At 36.0% G+C, this 16,720-nt stretch overlaps 1 protein-coding gene across 2 annotated transcripts in view; it reads right to left on the bottom strand.

Moving 5' to 3' along the window:
* LOC104912051 (phosphatidylinositol 4-phosphate 3-kinase C2 domain-containing subunit gamma-like) overlaps positions 1-16,360 on the bottom strand; it is a 51,205-nt gene extending 34,845 nt beyond the window's left edge. For both annotated transcript variants that reach the window (XM_019616103.1, XM_019616118.1), the window contains exons 1-3: positions 16,178-16,360; positions 7,951-8,043; positions 6,694-6,788 (exon numbers count right to left, since the gene is read on the bottom strand). The gene's annotated coding sequence lies outside the window, so the exon portion shown is untranslated. The remainder of the gene's footprint in view (positions 1-6,693; positions 6,789-7,950; positions 8,044-16,177) is intronic.
* Positions 16,361-16,720: the final 360 nt, after the last annotated feature.

The raw sequence follows: 16,720 nt of genomic DNA, 5'->3' as shown, positions 1-16,720 counted from the left end.
AATTGCCTGACTAAAAGGCTGCTAAAGTCAGCGGAAAGCATCACAAACTAGGAAGAGTTATTTATGTATTCAGACTTTTCTCTTGTGTATGTGGAATAATGTAGACAGCAAATTTACATAGTCTTCCTAAGATGCAAGAACACTTGCCAACCTGCCTTTAACTCTGCCTGAAAGTATCATTTTCAGCATGGGAACCAGATCATCTAGCCTTTGGAATCTCTCAGTCAATCTCAATCTGTGATGAACATTAAGGTACATTTTCAAGAATAAAAGGGAGATACATGAAGAACTTCTTGGAGCTGGGGTGAAATGGCATAGACAGTGGGGCCAGTAACCTCTGCAGCATACAGACTGCATCTGCACTCTAAAAGCCTCTGGGCTCTGGGTCTCCCTGGTGCTGTGCGTGCTATCCTGCAGTGATAAGACTCAATTCTGTGTCATTTTTCAAGCCCCTAGCATCAGAAATACTGTGAGGGTTATATTATAGTCCACAAACAGAGAGAGAATAAAAGAGGCAGTGGTATCTGCCTCAGATGATTCACATGTGCATGCAAATGTGGGCAAGGCAGTGTTGTGGGCAAGGCCGTGTTGGAGGCAGAGCACATGTCGGGCAAGTTTCTTCATCCTGTCTTTTGGGGGCGGTTCCTGATATGAACTATTTCCAACATTGCTCCACTACTGTACTGGAAAAAGCAGTCAGTAGAGCCAAAGTGGAAGGCAGCAGTTATGAGGTTTAGCTGACCACAGGTCAAACAATTGATCTTGCCCCTTAATCCAGTGTTATTGAGTAGTATTGACCAACACAGACAAGCTAGGGAAAGTTACAATATACTTCTGTAACTATATTTCTGTTTTCCAAGGAAATAATCTAAATTCCACTTAGGCTAACAACGAAACACTCAGCACAGTAGACAGTTGAATTCTTATCTCACAAAAATAATGGTCCAGAGGTATCAAATAGTACAGACATGTAGCTACAGTAAAGAAACCCTGTAAATTATTGGCGTTTCAGAAGTAGGCATTACAAGTTCAGAATGAAAATCCCTAGATATTAGTCTACTCTACATTTTAGGTTCTTTGCAGTCCAAAACACAATTATGATCATATCAAGTACTCCTAATTCAGATTAACCTTATAATTATTACTTGGATGAACGACGCCTTACCTCAGAGGGTTATAGGAGTGAGCAACTCCAGAACTGAACTCAAATTTTAATGCAGAGTAGCAAAAGAACCAATCAAACATATGCTAGGACTGGCTGCTCACAGGTTTCAAGATACATATGTGATTAAGTGTTCTTTTGATTCAGATCAGTAAGGAGAATGAAATAAACACAAAAGAAAATTGATGATTGTGGATTTAAGTTAATGTCATTTAATTGGGTTAGGCTTTTCAGCTTTCTCTACACTGTTATTTAGGAAGTTCATTAATAATTAGCAGACTTGACAGTCTCTGACTATTATAGAGAGATATCATATTGTGGGAAGAGCTGGAGCATGGCAGCCTGTTTAGAATTCAGGTAATTAAGGGTGTTGGACAGATGAGTGTCTGTTTAGTATATTCCTTCTTTTGAAGTCTTCAAGTAAAATACAGTTAATGTAGACCAGTTTTAACAGCAAAAAAATACATTCCCTTTCAGAAAATATGAAGTAATAATCCTGAAATTCAAAGCATGGAGCTCTGAATTAACCTAAGTAGAAACAATTCTGGAAGACACAGTATTGAAAGACAAACCTCTCAATGGTAGAGAATTTAATGATGTCTTTTTCACTTCTTATGTTGTTTTTGCTTCCTACTGCTCTTTTCATGTAGCAAATGAGATACAAATAAAATATGATGCTCTATTCTTGAAATCAATAGTCTAATTCACTTTGCTTTTAGTGTGCTGGATTTCATCAAGAGTTAACTCACATTATTTATGAGATATTGTAGTTGCAAAATAAAAGACAACTCCCTTTCTCTTGGTTATCAGACTGAATGTAGTTGAAAAATGTTATAAATTTTTAAAAAAAAGATCTATAAGGCTTTTCTGCAATTTAAAGGGAACTTTGAAAGAGCAAGTTGCAAAAGAACATTTTGCCTTCAACAAAGGTTTCACTTATCTTTTTGGTTTCTTGAGCTAAGCATATAAAATGCTCATGATCTGCCAAAATTTACACATGCTCATACTCCTTCCCAAAAATGAAAACCTTTTTGTAGCACCACCTTCAAGCAGCTGCCACCAATCTTAAAGGACACTACCCTTCTCCCCATTATTCAATCCTTCTGTGAAAGGCAACCATCTGTGAGACATATTCCTAGCCACCTGCTGCCCCAGCCAGCTGTTTCAATTGTACATTGCAGCTGCCACCTATGGAACTAGCTGGATGCAAAAAATGCTCCAAGCAAATGGGAAATGTATCGGCAGGTTGCCAGAGACAGAGGGGTCAATTAAAACTCGAGGACGAAAGCTGACAGAAACTGTCTGCGAAATGTGGTAGCAAGGAAATAAATGGAGACTTACAGCAGATAAAATGTCCTGAAGGGTCTCAGCAGGTTTCTTTCCCCTCAAGCAGCTCTTCTGCTTTGCTAGAAGAAAGCTTTAAGAAAGCTTTCCTACTCAATTTAGCTGCAGGGAACAGGAAAATTCACTCCAGCTTTCTCCTATCCTACAAATTGAGCTATGAAAAGACCAGAATCAGAGTAAATTTCTAGAAGGTAGCTGAGAAGGGTAAATGTTCCCTATGTCTCATGTACATGAGGAACTTACCTTGCGATAAAACTGAAATGGGATTTAAGTAGTACACAGTCCTGTGCTGGCACTGTATGCATGGGTAACTTTTAGTCTCCTGGTGAAGGGGGGTGCACTCAAAAGGACTACTGAGACACAAATGGCCTAAGTTTATGAAAAGCTAGAGAGAAGAAAAGTAATGCACAGTAAGGAAAAAAAAAAAAAGGGTGAAAGATCAAATGACCTACTTGCTCTAAATATCAAAATTAATAGGACAAATCCACAGCTGGTACAATCAAAGACTTGGTTTCATCAAAGCTTTCCTGATATACAACACATGAAGATGTGTCCCAAGAATCTTAAAATGAATATTCAGTTCACCTTTGCCAATCACTGTCCCATTTTTATCTGTTTTTTTAAATAAAATCTTCAGATAAACTTATCACTGCTTCATGGCAAGAGCTTCAACTACTTACTGTCCAACATCACTATTAAAAAGGTGATGAGCTGGTACATTATTAAAGGCAGCAGCTTATTTCTGGTATGCAGGGAAATTGTGTCAATTTTAAATAACTGAGCTACTATTAAAATGATGTTTGTCATTCAAGTGAGTTAGCATTGCCAGTCACCACCAGTTCTAGTAACTATTGTCTAGGTTTACAATACTGTTGAAAAACATGGAAGTTTAACTCAACTTCCTTTGTGATTATGAAAATGTATCACTAGTTTACTGAATTACATTAGATTTTACATCTTCTGTTCCAAGTTTTATTTTGGGTAGATACATGGTGCATATATTGATTTTTTTTAGTAGTGGAATGTTAATATAATTTATTACAATTAAAAATTGATATAATATCATTTCTAATGTTTGTTTTAACCAATTCTTCCTTCTAAGACTGGGTTTGCTTGCCAATCCTGTTAAGAAACAGAATTGAATGCTTCAGAGAATAAAACGCTATCTAATTGCATTTCTTAAAAGAGGTTTGGGAGCATGCATGCACACGTATGTTGTCCATATTATTAACTTAATGAGCTTCTTTTGAAAATCTCTTTAGAGATAACTGGACAGAACTCTGTTTTCCATTGCTTTTTTAAAGACAAATCCAGTTTGCAGAGCAAATGAAAGCCTTTATTCGTATAAACTGTGAAATTACTGCTAAACTTTCTAAATAGAATCTATTACTTGGGAAATTGGATCTAAAAGTTCTAGAACAGAAATATTAATAATCGCAGAAATTTAAATGCTTGGTGGAGAACAGCTTATTTCTGGAGAACATGGTGGTGGAGCAAGTAGATAAAGAAAAGTGTGGAGTCTGATGAACACTATAGGGGTGTGCTATATTTAAACTCTTCAATTCATATTGAAATGTTAAACAAAAAGCTAAATAAAAGAGGTATGACTGGATATTTTCATGATCACTTTGTGCAGCTTAACATATATATTAAACACTCGAGGCCAGTCAGACTTTTTAAAAATTACCAGTTTTTGAGAGTAGCCAGCCAAGCAGGCATGCCTTGAGAAGACATCTCTCCTCCTAAAACTAATGACTGCTCTGTGTATTCTGGGTGCACATACTTATACTACTATTATACTACTATACTTTCAAGGATGGCTACTGTAGAAGTGGTTGCTGCTATTTCAGTATTATTGTATATTCTCACTTTGCTCCACTCACCCAGGCTTTCCCATACTCTAAGAAAAGGGCATTAAGAGAATTTGTTCTCAAAAGCACATCATCTATTGGTATGTATTGATTTCTTATTCCAGAAACACACCTACTACATGGGAAAACATGACAGTGGTCCTGCAGATTTCTGTCCAGGCACTAGGTAAATACTTGTTAATAAAAAACCCTGCCCCCATTTTAAATGAACGAATGAATTAATTAATTCATCACATTTGTGCCAGGAATGTCTGCTAGATAAGGTACTGAAAATCCAGAAAATAAAAAAATATATTTTTGAATATTTATATATATTTATGTATGCATTATATTTATACGTGCATGCATATATATAGAAATTTGTATTTATATTTATATTTATATATCTATACACATTAACATAAACTAATTTTAACATTTAATCAAAAGCTGCCCCTCTAAGAAACTAACATTTACATTTCAGGTAAAATATACCTTCTTTATGCTTGTTTATTTGGGGATAAATAGCAAATTAATTTAATTTGGAAAAATTGTTAAGGAAAGTATCCATACTCCAGAAAGATATTTAGTAAATTAGTAGTTTCCATCTGCAACCAAGGCATAAGAGGATAATCAAAATATTTAATAGACACACAGTAGCTGATGATATCTCTACTTCCTGATGCACACAGGGATAAAAAGTGCTTGTAAAATAACCCAGGGTTGGATGACATCAACATGTGCTACCAGCTGAAAGGCAGAGAATACAATGAACATTCAGAAATATTCTACTATATATAAGTATGTTCAGTAATGTTATATATTAAGGCTGCAGGGTGACCTTATTGTAGCCTTCCAATACTTAAAGGGAGCCTATAAACAAGAGGAGAGCCAACTCTTTGAAAGGGTAGATAATAACAGGACAAGGAGAAATGGTTTTAAGTTGAAGAAGATTTAGATTGGATATCAGGGAAAAGTTCTTTACCAAGAGAGAGGTGAGGTGCTGGAACAGGCTGCCCATACAGGTTGTGAATGCTCTGTTCCTGGAAATGTTCAAAGCCAGATTGGATGGGGCCCTGGGCAGCCTGGTCTAGTATTAAATGGGGAGGTTTGTGGCCCTGACTGTAGCAGGGGGGTTGGAGCTTGATGATCCTTCAGGTTCCTTCCAACCCAAGCCATTTGTGATTCTATGGTTAAGATATATATAAAATATAAGTTCTTTACCACGTTAAATTATATGGTGCCAGATAAGGTTATCTATTGCTCAAGATACAATTTCTTCTATGTATTTCCCAAGGCTATACCATCAGAGAAGTCAAACAAAATTAGGAAAAAAAAGAAAAAGGAAGGATCTACACAGGTCTATGTTGCAAAGTAAAGTGGAAGAAGTTTACACATGCTAAATGTAGTTCCTCTTTATTTAACAAATACACTGATTAGGCATATTATTATTATCCTATTTATTTCAGTGAAATGAACACAGTCCAAATTCTGTTTTGTCCTCACTACCTAACAGGTATAAAATTATGATCTATGTTCTCTCTGACCCCACACTTCATCAACAAAATGATTACATTTAAGCCGTTGTCTTTGCTTTGCAGGGAGGAAAGCTTTTGCTTTCAGAGATCTGAACCAGTTGAACTGTAAATGAAAGTTCATTTCATCCATCATTACTAAACATGCAAAAAAACAACAACAAAAAAAGCTAGATTTTCAGATCACAGGGCAGTACAGATGACAGAAGACACATTCCTTTTCAGAGAGCGTTGAAGTGATGGCATAGCAAACTGTAATCACTGCATGCAAATAATATGATTACAGATATCCCTTCATTGTATACATAGACAATGAATGGCAGTTACTATCAGAAATGTTACATCTTCATGACCACTAAAAGGAATGGAAAGACTGCTATCACAAGTTAGAATGATTTGTAGATGCTTCAGGAGACTTACTTGGATAGACATGAGGAGTCTGAAATCTTCAGAAGAGGTCAGAGAAATCTCAAAAACAGGACCTTTTATCAGTAACTCAATGCTGCTCAGACATCTTGCAAGTTCTGAGTAAGACTACTTTTGGTTCAAACCAGATAAGGAAAAAAAATACAAATGGTTCCTTAACTAAGAGAGCTGACCTTTAATTTTTTCTCTAGGAACAGGATGAAGGCAGAGATAAGCAGGACTTTTACTTGCATTCACTACTGAAAGGATAATGATGAGAGAGTGAAAAAAACTTCTGTTTATTTTAAACAAAAACAGAGTTTGTCACTCATTAAGTGATGGGTAATATTCACTGTAATGGAAAATGGATATATTAATAATAAAAAAATAGTCTTACCAATAAAGTTGATGGGCTATTTGGATGCTCTGAAGAGAACGGTTCAGCAGGAGTTTCACCAGAGGGCCTTCCAGACTCCACTCAAACTTGAGCACCTTAACAAATAATAAGAACAATCACCTGAATGCTGGTTCTTGTTATCTTTTATTTACATAAAATAAAAGTAATTGGAAAGGATAGTATCCCAGTGGTTAGTTTGAATGAAACAATCCAACCTACGGAGAATGTCCCAGAAATGAAACTTCAGGACACAGGTATGTACTATCCCCTGCAAGATCAGAGGATAGCATCTGGATTTCGGACACATAAATATACACGCAAATATACAGCCTTTGCTATATTTAAATTTTTACCATTCTCATTTGGAAAATAAATTCTATCCAAAAGTTTATTTGTGAAACAGGAGTTGTGAAAGGTGAAATCTCCCATAAGCAGTCAAATGTGCTGAATGTTTTAAAGGTGTGATGCTTCCACTGCTTTACAGTAAAGGACTACATACATATGTGCATTCATGTGAACTTACGTATCTATATACATATATGCATATGTGCATGGATATGTGTGCATATAAATATAAACATATTAAAAAAAAAACAGCACAAATAAAACCCTGAGGAACTCTGAAATGAAGAACTATAAGAAAACCATGTGGTTGTAGTTACAAAGTAAGTGGATAAGACTTACAAATTGGCTAGCTCCTCCTCAAGTGCACAACAGAACTGATTCAAGCACAAAGTCATTTTTTTGCAAGCAATGGGCCCGTAACACGTAAAACATTAGTTTATTAGTTTCCAGTGAAAAGTAGCATACATTTGTGAAGGAACTATTGTATAACCAACTTGCTGTAGTTACTGTGTGCTGTCAATGATTTTCGCCATATATGTGACATTAGAAAAATGTGACTCATTGCAAAGAAACCTCTTTTTGACCACAACATAGCCCAGGCCCTGGCCTGGCAGTCATAGCAGCATTTGTCTTGTACAGATGCTTTTTCTTCTTTCTTTTTTTCTCTTTTTTCTTTCCTTTAGAAATATCACTTTGTGGCACATGGAAAAGATCAATGACATTACCAAAACAATTGCATTCTCTCAAGTGAGAATGTCTATATATCAGTCCTGCTAATTCAAACATTTCATCAGCTGATCAGACTTTTTTACTTATTGCTCTTATAATGTATCAAACTGAAAGAACCAAAAGTGTTTAATGAACTTATTGATCTGGACAGAAGATATCGTTGGCTAAAAATTTCTTTCTTACCTGAACCAGCTGTGGGAGGTATTCTAACAATTCATCATTTGACAGATTTCTATTTGCTGGACCGCTGTTCTGCGAATATCTTTATCTGGAAAACTAAAGCAAAACAAATAGATATTACTAAGAGGTACCAAGGCACTATTTATGCACTGCACTCTCTTGAGCTCTTACTGCTGCGAAATGCTAGAAAAACAGGTTTTTTCTCCAAATGGAATAGAAAAAATCAATTCATTTCCTTCTCTGTAGCAAGAGTCACGAAATAGGTAGTAGATCGCTTAATTGGATTGACTGCTATAGTACCATACAAGAAAATCATAAACCCAGCACCCTGGAACACTGATCTTCAAATGCCTTTTTTTTAGTGTGAATTATCAAGTGTTATAATTTCCTTTATACTTATTGAAATATGAAGGGAATTGTGGGTCTTCCCTTGCTGTTTTTAGCTGTAATAGGAAATTTCTGTGCAATGGAAACACTTAACAATCACTTGAAAACATTTGTTTTGAGTAACAGCATGAAAACTTGAAAATTTCAGTACAATGAGGCTTCATGTTAGAAAAATTGTTCCAGTGTCAGTGCTCCTGGTTCATAACATAACAAAATTTTAAATATTTTTAAACAGAAGTAATTTGGAAGTAGAAAGCAGTTTTTCACTTTAGTTCTCCTGAAAGAAAATTTAGTAAAAAAACCAAGGCATTCCCTCAGAAGGTCTCCAAGTCTGTGAAAAATGCTTCTCTGATGGGAAAATAATCAGTGCTCATCGGAAGCTATACCCTCAACAAATCCTGGCAGGAAATGTTCAACGAGTATTTAAAATAAGCTGCATTCTCAAAAACAATCTGGTTGAAATCAGTATGACTGTGTCCTAATAAAGATTTTTTGATGAAACTGTAACTGTAACTGATAAAAGAAGAAAAGATGCTGTGGCAACAATGATAAAAACAGGGAAAGGAGGACAGATAGTATAGCCACTCAATTATTATTTTTTTTTTTTACATAAAAAGAAAGAAATGTTGATGTAATCTTGACTGATCAAAACTGCCTGTTAAAAGTTTCTCTTATAACAGAAAAAGACAAAGAATACAGTGTTCCTTTTAATATTCAAAAGCTGATTTATTTCAGAAAAGAAAAAAAAGAAGCAAAAACAATTTCTGGATTTTGATATGCTGCCCTTTTGATGCTAATAGAGAATTCCGAGAACAAAAAAGTTGCCTAAGTTGCTTCACACTTAAGCATTCTGCTATGGTCCTGCTTTTATGAGGAAAAGAACAGATGTGTTCATCTGCATATCTGTTATGCTTAACATGCTTAACTATTTATCAGTATTTTAAATTTGTCCATTACAATCCCAAGAGTCTCTTCTGTCTTCTGAAGCAAACTGGGAATGTTCATACAAACCTTTCTCTCATCAGAACTGTAAGAGTGATCATCTCTGCCAAAGGGGCAGATATGTCTTCAGATGCACCACAGTCAATTAGATATTGTTTAAAAGAGCTACTGGGCTGCAGTTCAGTTCTCTAAGGGGAAGTATCTGCCCCACAAGAAGTAATGTATCCCTCAGTTTCTGAACAAATACAGCCATTAGACTCTTTCATGCGCTGCAGTCCAGTGTCTCACTGATTTGTCAGTCCATGCCATACATAAAAATGATGAATAAAGACCACAGATTATGTTGTCAATTTGCCCTGGAGGAATTCCTTTGAAATCAGAACTGTCACTTATGGCAGAAGGCGTAAGGGGGCCATCAATATTGCTGTTTTATATGCTCAGCAGAGAAACAGACTGGTCTTCTCCCAGCTTTTTATCCAGCACCTTTTGTAAACTCTATATCCACTAGAAAAATAAATCAGAAGTAAAACACAAGAGGCAGTACCACATCTGCAGCACTGACTTCCTGATTGCTATCACAAGAAAAGAAATTGTAAAGGTAAAGTGCTCTGAAGTATAATGGCCCTTGCAGCTCAAAAGTTGAGCTTTTAAATTTAATAAAACAGACTGAAGTAAAATAATAAACAGACCTATGTATGATTTGATCATCAAATTAACATTTCATCTAACAAAAGTGGACATTTAGAGAACAAATGGCTAAGAGTAAGACCTACTTGAGATGACTGACTTTATGTGCTGTTACCACCTTTAATACTTTCAAACTCCCTGTTAACAATGTGGCTCATTTAAGATTTTAATATTATATTTTTCTGTTATGGTACATATTTGATGATGTTTATAGTACAGTTAATAAACTTATATGATGCTGGGAGGGCCTTGATGGGGACAGACAGAGTACTTTATAAATAAATTATCATGTTTCTCCCAAATTAGCCCACTTTGCAAGTATTATACACTTCCCTGCTCCTGTTGACTACACTATTTCTGATACAAGCTAGTGTGCCTACACTGCTGATTTGTGTTTAGCCATCTATCAACACCCCTAGATCCCTTTCTTCTACACAGTCTTCCAGCCACTTTGCTCCAAGCCCGTAGCACTGCCTGGGGTTGTTGTGACCAAAATGCAGGACCCAGCTCTTGGTGGTCTCATTCAACAGATGGCTCTGTAATTCACGGTGAGAAATCACTTTAGGTCTAACAAAACATGGTCATTGTTTACATACTGGGGCATAGGTGATTTCCAAGGCTTGCTATAAAGAATATGTAAGTTTTATATACACAATGAGAACTCGAGATGAGATGACCATATCACAACAGAGTCAATACTACAACCTTTTGGGCTAATAAGGAGTAAGAGCTGATCTCAAGTGTGTATATCTGATCAGTTTTGGAAAGAATTTGAACCATGACTATCAGGTTCTTGATGTGTGACCTTTGACAACTGTTTGTGAGAGCAGAGATTTGGGCACCCCTCTCCCTGGCTGTTTTAAGATTGTATCCAAAAATTTAGCAAGAAAAAATCGCAACTTAAAATAAAATAAAATCGCAACTTAAAATAAAACACTTAAAAATGTTTGATTTTTTTCATTGCACAGATTTTAAATGTGATTGAAACTGCCCATTTTCATTCAGGTTTCCAATTACTTCTAGCTGTGTTCTTCCCCTTCCTTTCCCTTCCATTCCCTTTCTTCTATTTTTTCCTGCTCAACAAACCAGCTATTGGTCAATAAATAATTAAGTGGATAGAACTACTGTGATCCTCATTCATTTTCCTGAATTGCAACACAAACTGTACCTGTCTTCTTTTGAATAATTAAATGTTTGTCATACATTCAGGTAATGGATATTCCACAACTGGGACTGTGACTCCTAAGTTTGTCCCACATTTATATTCTCAAGGACACTATTGAAGAAAAAAACAATGTGTAAACAATGGTTGTCAGGTCTAGTCCACAACAGTTCATGTTATGAGGGACTTCAAATTTCCCCTTCATATCTTGTCTTGAAATCTGGATACTCCTTAAATTATTAAACTGATTTCCTTTGATATTTAACCTCAACTAACCTTTTGCTGTTTTGTTCTTTTACCCCTGCATGATGCCAGTGATTGACAGCCATCCATTTTGTAACTTCTGAATAGTTTAAAATTGTTAGGTTTCCCAAGAGATTTTATGATGGTTTCTGAAAAAGCTGAATATTGAGCTGGATGAGAACAGACTACAATTTGCTTTAGAAAAAAGAGCAGCATCCAGTCTTTTATTATTTTCATACAGATAGCCAGTAGGGAGCATCTTGTCTGGCTGTACCTTTCAGCTAAATCAGATTCAAACAGAAAACTAAGTGCTGCTGAGGTATCCTGTGGATTTGTGATATTGTCTTGAGATTTTGGCATTTGCCAGTGACTTGATTGTAAATGAGAAATAGATGTGCATTTCATTTTTTTTATTGCAATGTCTCAAATAACCCCATGCTCGAAGATATTTGTCAGATAAACTGAACTGTCATTTTACTGCATTTTCTACCATTTGAGGACTTCTATAAAGAATGAAATGGTCTTTCATGAGCCATCCACACCACAAAATTCTGCAGCTCTAGAACATGTATAAAGCAAAGCATAAAATTTATTATAGATTGTTGTTTTTTCTAACTTTATTTGTTTGCATAAACCCACAGTTGTCCTCCACGTTGATAGACAGTTAGGACCCTTTTAATCAAATAAGTTGTGGACAGGTCAGATATGCTTTAGCTGCATCTGTTTGATAACTACTGAATATTCAGTTGCAGACTTGCAGGGTTCTAATTCTATTTTTATTAAAACAGTGGCAATCTGACTCAATGTGTCTAAAATCAATTTGGCTTTCAAAGGTTTATGAACAGTCTAGTTTCAAGCTATCCCATTTTATTATAATTACTGTTTAGAAAGTGAGTTTCACATAAATTCGTATATATCTTAACCTCTATAGCTCCACAGAAATTCTGCTAAATAATGTGAAAAGCAACAGTAATGTTTTGAAAGTCAAAAGCTGAGGGATACTATAACTATGAGCATATTATTTCTGTCTATGGAGAAGCACGAAAGAGCCTAATTTCTGCTATTTGGGTTAGTGAATTCATTTTGGTTTTCATTTTAGATAATTTGAAATCAAAATAACCTGACAAAAATTTGCAAGTATGATTGCTCTATACATACACAGAATATTGGCTAGCAATACACCATATGAGGCAGCATTTCTAACACTGCTTTTGGTGTCTCTCAGTTATGAAGAAAATTCTTTGAATAAACAAGTATTCTGGTGTCATTGCCCCAGTCTGCCATGAAGAGTAGGCATGGTCAGAGAAAGCTCTAATTTCACAGAATCACAGAATGGCCGGGTTGGAAGGGACCTCAAGAATCATGAATCTCCAACCCCTTGCCACATGCAGGGCCACCAACCTCCCCATTTAATACTAGACTAGACCAAATTTCACTAAAATTTGGCTTTTTTGCCAAGCCCAGTAGGTGAAGGCTATAGTAAAACTCAGAGGGAACCAATAATCAATGGTGGAGGGACCATCCTTATACCTTTTGTCTTAGGAAAAAGCAATATATATTTTTCAGGCAATCCCTTCAATCACCTGTCCCTGAAATTAGAAGTAAAATTAGAAGTATAAAATCCTATTTTTCACTTTTCCTTGACAGCCGTCTCATCCTGTATTTATTGATTAAAGAAACAATCTTTTAAAATTATTATTATTTTTTAAAGTGTTGGCTTCTGGGGCTTTAAGAATCAATGTCTTTGCTCCAAGTACTGGACTCAAGACTGCTACTAAATATATCTGTGAAATGTACAATGATTGAGTTTCCAATTTTTGAATGTTCTTCCTTTCCACAGAATAAACGGCTGTGGTATCATTTGGCTGCCCTCATATGTGCTTGAAAAGCTGAAGTGCAAAAGCAGAAGAGAACAAGAAACATCTATTAAACTGTACATTTAACTGTACATTGTGTACATTGTGGACAATTTAGAAGTTTCAGAAAGTTGCAAAGAGAGTTCCCTGCAGGACAGCAGGGCTTACTTTGATGGGTCATGATAGCTTTCCCTAAGCACTTCAATGCTGCCTTGTAACTCATACAATGAGTTAGCATCTCCAGTGATTTGATTTTTTTTATCCTTGCAAATATGAGCTTGGGCTGAATCACTGGGACAGATGATTCTTCTCTGCTGTGAGAAGAATGGTAAATTAGGGTCCCCAGCCTAAGATTTGCAAAAGATTAGTGATTTTGTGTACCTTCCCTAAACCATATATAGCATATATAGGTAGCATATTCTTGCAGAAATTCAGCTTTTGTGTTGGATACTGCAAAGTGAAATTCCTAAAAATGAAACAATATTCTGAGTGATTGGAACATCTTGATCTTTTATGATGCTCCTTACAATATGGTATAATTTGTATGTGTCACAGTTTACAGTATAGAGCTCAAGTGTGGATCTCCTTGCTACAGAATGCCTTTTAAGTTCAGTTGTAAACACTAAATTTATTTTTATTAAGAAAAAAAGAAAATAAAAATATAAGAGGGCTATTAACTCTAAAAAACCTCTCTGAGCTGTAGATTACTGGAAGTTGGGAGAGTAAGGCAACATCATTATGATTAACCTATTTTTGTTGCCTTCCCTAGACGTCTGTTGTTGGACAGGATGCACTAGACTGACATTTGTTCTGATTTGGTGCAGCTGCTCCTGCACAGTTGAATTATGTTAACAAAACATATGCCCAATTTATTTTACTTACCTAGGATAAAATAGAGATGGTAACACAAGTCCTTACAATAGGCATGAATTCATAAAAAGTATTTCTTTTATATTCTGCTCATGTTTTATACAAACATGGACCTTTCAGCTGTGTCTCAGTAATCACAAGTAATCAGAGAGCTGTTTTGTTGATGATAGAAGTCAGGAACTGAGTTGATGAATTGTCAGAGCCAAGCATAATGCAGGATAGAGATGAATGAACCTTCAAAAACAGCTCAGTTATGGAGCCTACACTCCAAAAGTCAGTGAAGGTAATAGTGAAGGGAAGTTGGATTGTACTCAATGCTATTTTACTTTTCAATATGACTGAAATCTGAGGAAAAGATAACAATGAGAAGAAACCTCAGAAAACTTTTTTGTACAGAAAGTACTTCACTCCTTTAGGCCACTCTTTCAATCTGCATTTACATGTCTCTCAGTAGTGAAATCATGAGACCTAGACATCTTTGAAATTAGAAATCTTAAATGAAATGTAATCCCTCTCTTTCAGAATGTTAGCTTCCCACTTGTTCATGTACCTGTAAAATATGGAATATGTGGAGGACAAAATTTTTTTTAAAGATTTGTACTGTGATCCAGAACTCCTTTTCACAGTAAAGAAAATAGATTGGTGTTGTCTTTGTTGAGAAAGAAACTGTAGAGACAAACCAAGTAAGATCTTAATAAATAGCCCTTTGGCATCACTGGAGGCACCAGCCACACACAGCAAGATGACATCATCTTGTCTTTCCATCCCAGCAATGTCTGCAAGAATAAACAGCATGTACACGGCATTCACTTCACACTGAGAAGCAAGCTTTGTGATAGATAACTCAAATACCCTGAGAAGCACCTGGCAAGAGCTAATATTCTGCATCACACTCTGACACAGAGCTGCATCTTCAAGGAACAGTCAAGCTCCTCATTTCCAGAAATGTCACTCATAAACAGAATCGAAATTTGACATAAGGTCTGAACTGAAATTGCTCTGAGAAACTCTCTTGTTACTTGAGTGTGAAAGAAAACATGCTGCCTGTATACTCCTTTCTTCATTGAGTCTTTCATATATTCTAATCATTTATTAACGGTAAATAAAATGCCAATAATATGCTCCATCTTTCAGAATATTTGCTTCCATCACTCCCACTAACCATCAGAAATACATATATGCAAACATGTGAAACTCCTAATACTTGAGATATAAACATGAGACACAGGAATTCTTAGGAAATTGCTCTGTATTTTAAAACAGCTATTGTTGAATATCGTGGGGCTGAGTAAATACAGTTCTTTCTCCTCAAGTAAAGCTCTAGGTGAAGTATCTTATTTCTAAAGGTCACGTGTAAAATATGGAACTGGTATTGGAAAGCCGATGCAGTCTCATGCTTATCCAGACAAGTACTTGATAGATCAAATTTCTCAGTCATTTCATCCATAAGGTTAATGCTTTCACAGGTAGAATACTTAGCAGAAAATATGTACTAAGGTTTTAGAGGAAGTATAACTGCTGAGGCCCTGATATCTGCCATTCCTTCATAGGTTAAACCATCTCAAACATTCCTGAAAATCAGCTCCCAGTGTAAGAAGTTGTGCAAAAGATAAGAAATCACCCAGAAGTTGCTCAAATTTTCAAAATTCTGCTTCAGAAAGATGGGCTACTGGTGAGCCTGCACATACTTGCACATAATCTCTAACTGGAAGCATAGTTCAGTCTTCCATATCTCCCCTGAGTTCATGTCTGCACAGTAGTTTGAAGATATGGAATGCTATGCAAGTGCTAAGAATTTGATTGATCACCTGCTACCAGAAACTGACTGAACCTGCTGTACAGAATGAAATACTCTTCTCATTATTCTGAAAAATAGGAAACCTTCTCAGCCAAGAACACAGGGCTGGTGTATTCAACTTAAGGACATCACAGGAGTTGCAGTACAAGGGGGATAGAACCAAAAACAAACAGTTAAAGGAAGTAGCATACTTTGTTGAGCATAGGTGAAACACTGAAATAATCAGCAGCACATAATAATCATTCTGCTTCTTGTTAATTTCCTACTAAGCTAATTTTCCCTTACCTGAAAGTTAGAAGTCCAAGTGCCTCCAGAGGGTTAGAAAATCTCCATTTCCTCATGACAGAATATATTTCTGACACAGTTGTTCGATCCCAACTGGGTGCACTGCCCAGTACTAGAGAAAGGGAGCAATTTTGATTATTGCAGTAGTAACGATAAAACCATAAGATTCTTCTCTGTTGCTCTGAGAGTCTGGAAAAGAAGATTAGAAATTCAGTTTGAAATTAAAACCACCTGGAGCTTTGTGTAGCACCAAACTTTATTGTACTGTGGGGCCAAGTCATACACTACACTCCTTTTCAACTACGTACATGTTTTCCTTGGGGTAGGATATCATTTTCTGCAGACCAGCTTTCATAAGAAAAGTGATACTTATACTCTGGATCTGTCAGCCTTGGGTCATATAAAAATGAAGTGTCAAAAGACACACATATATGGTTATTTCACTTCCCAAGCACTCTCATTTTTCTTTTCCACTGTTGTTGGTGTTTGTTTGTTTGTTTTCACTGAGATTTTCTGACAAAGAAGTTTTGGTTTTCACTGGGT

Source organism: Meleagris gallopavo, chromosome 1, assembly GCF_000146605.3.
Source record: "Meleagris gallopavo isolate NT-WF06-2002-E0010 breed Aviagen turkey brand Nicholas breeding stock chromosome 1, Turkey_5.1, whole genome shotgun sequence".
In the NCBI taxonomy this organism is placed as follows: Eukaryota; Metazoa; Chordata; class Aves; order Galliformes; family Phasianidae; genus Meleagris; species Meleagris gallopavo.
This window is presented reverse-complemented; position numbering and strand designations above follow the sequence as displayed.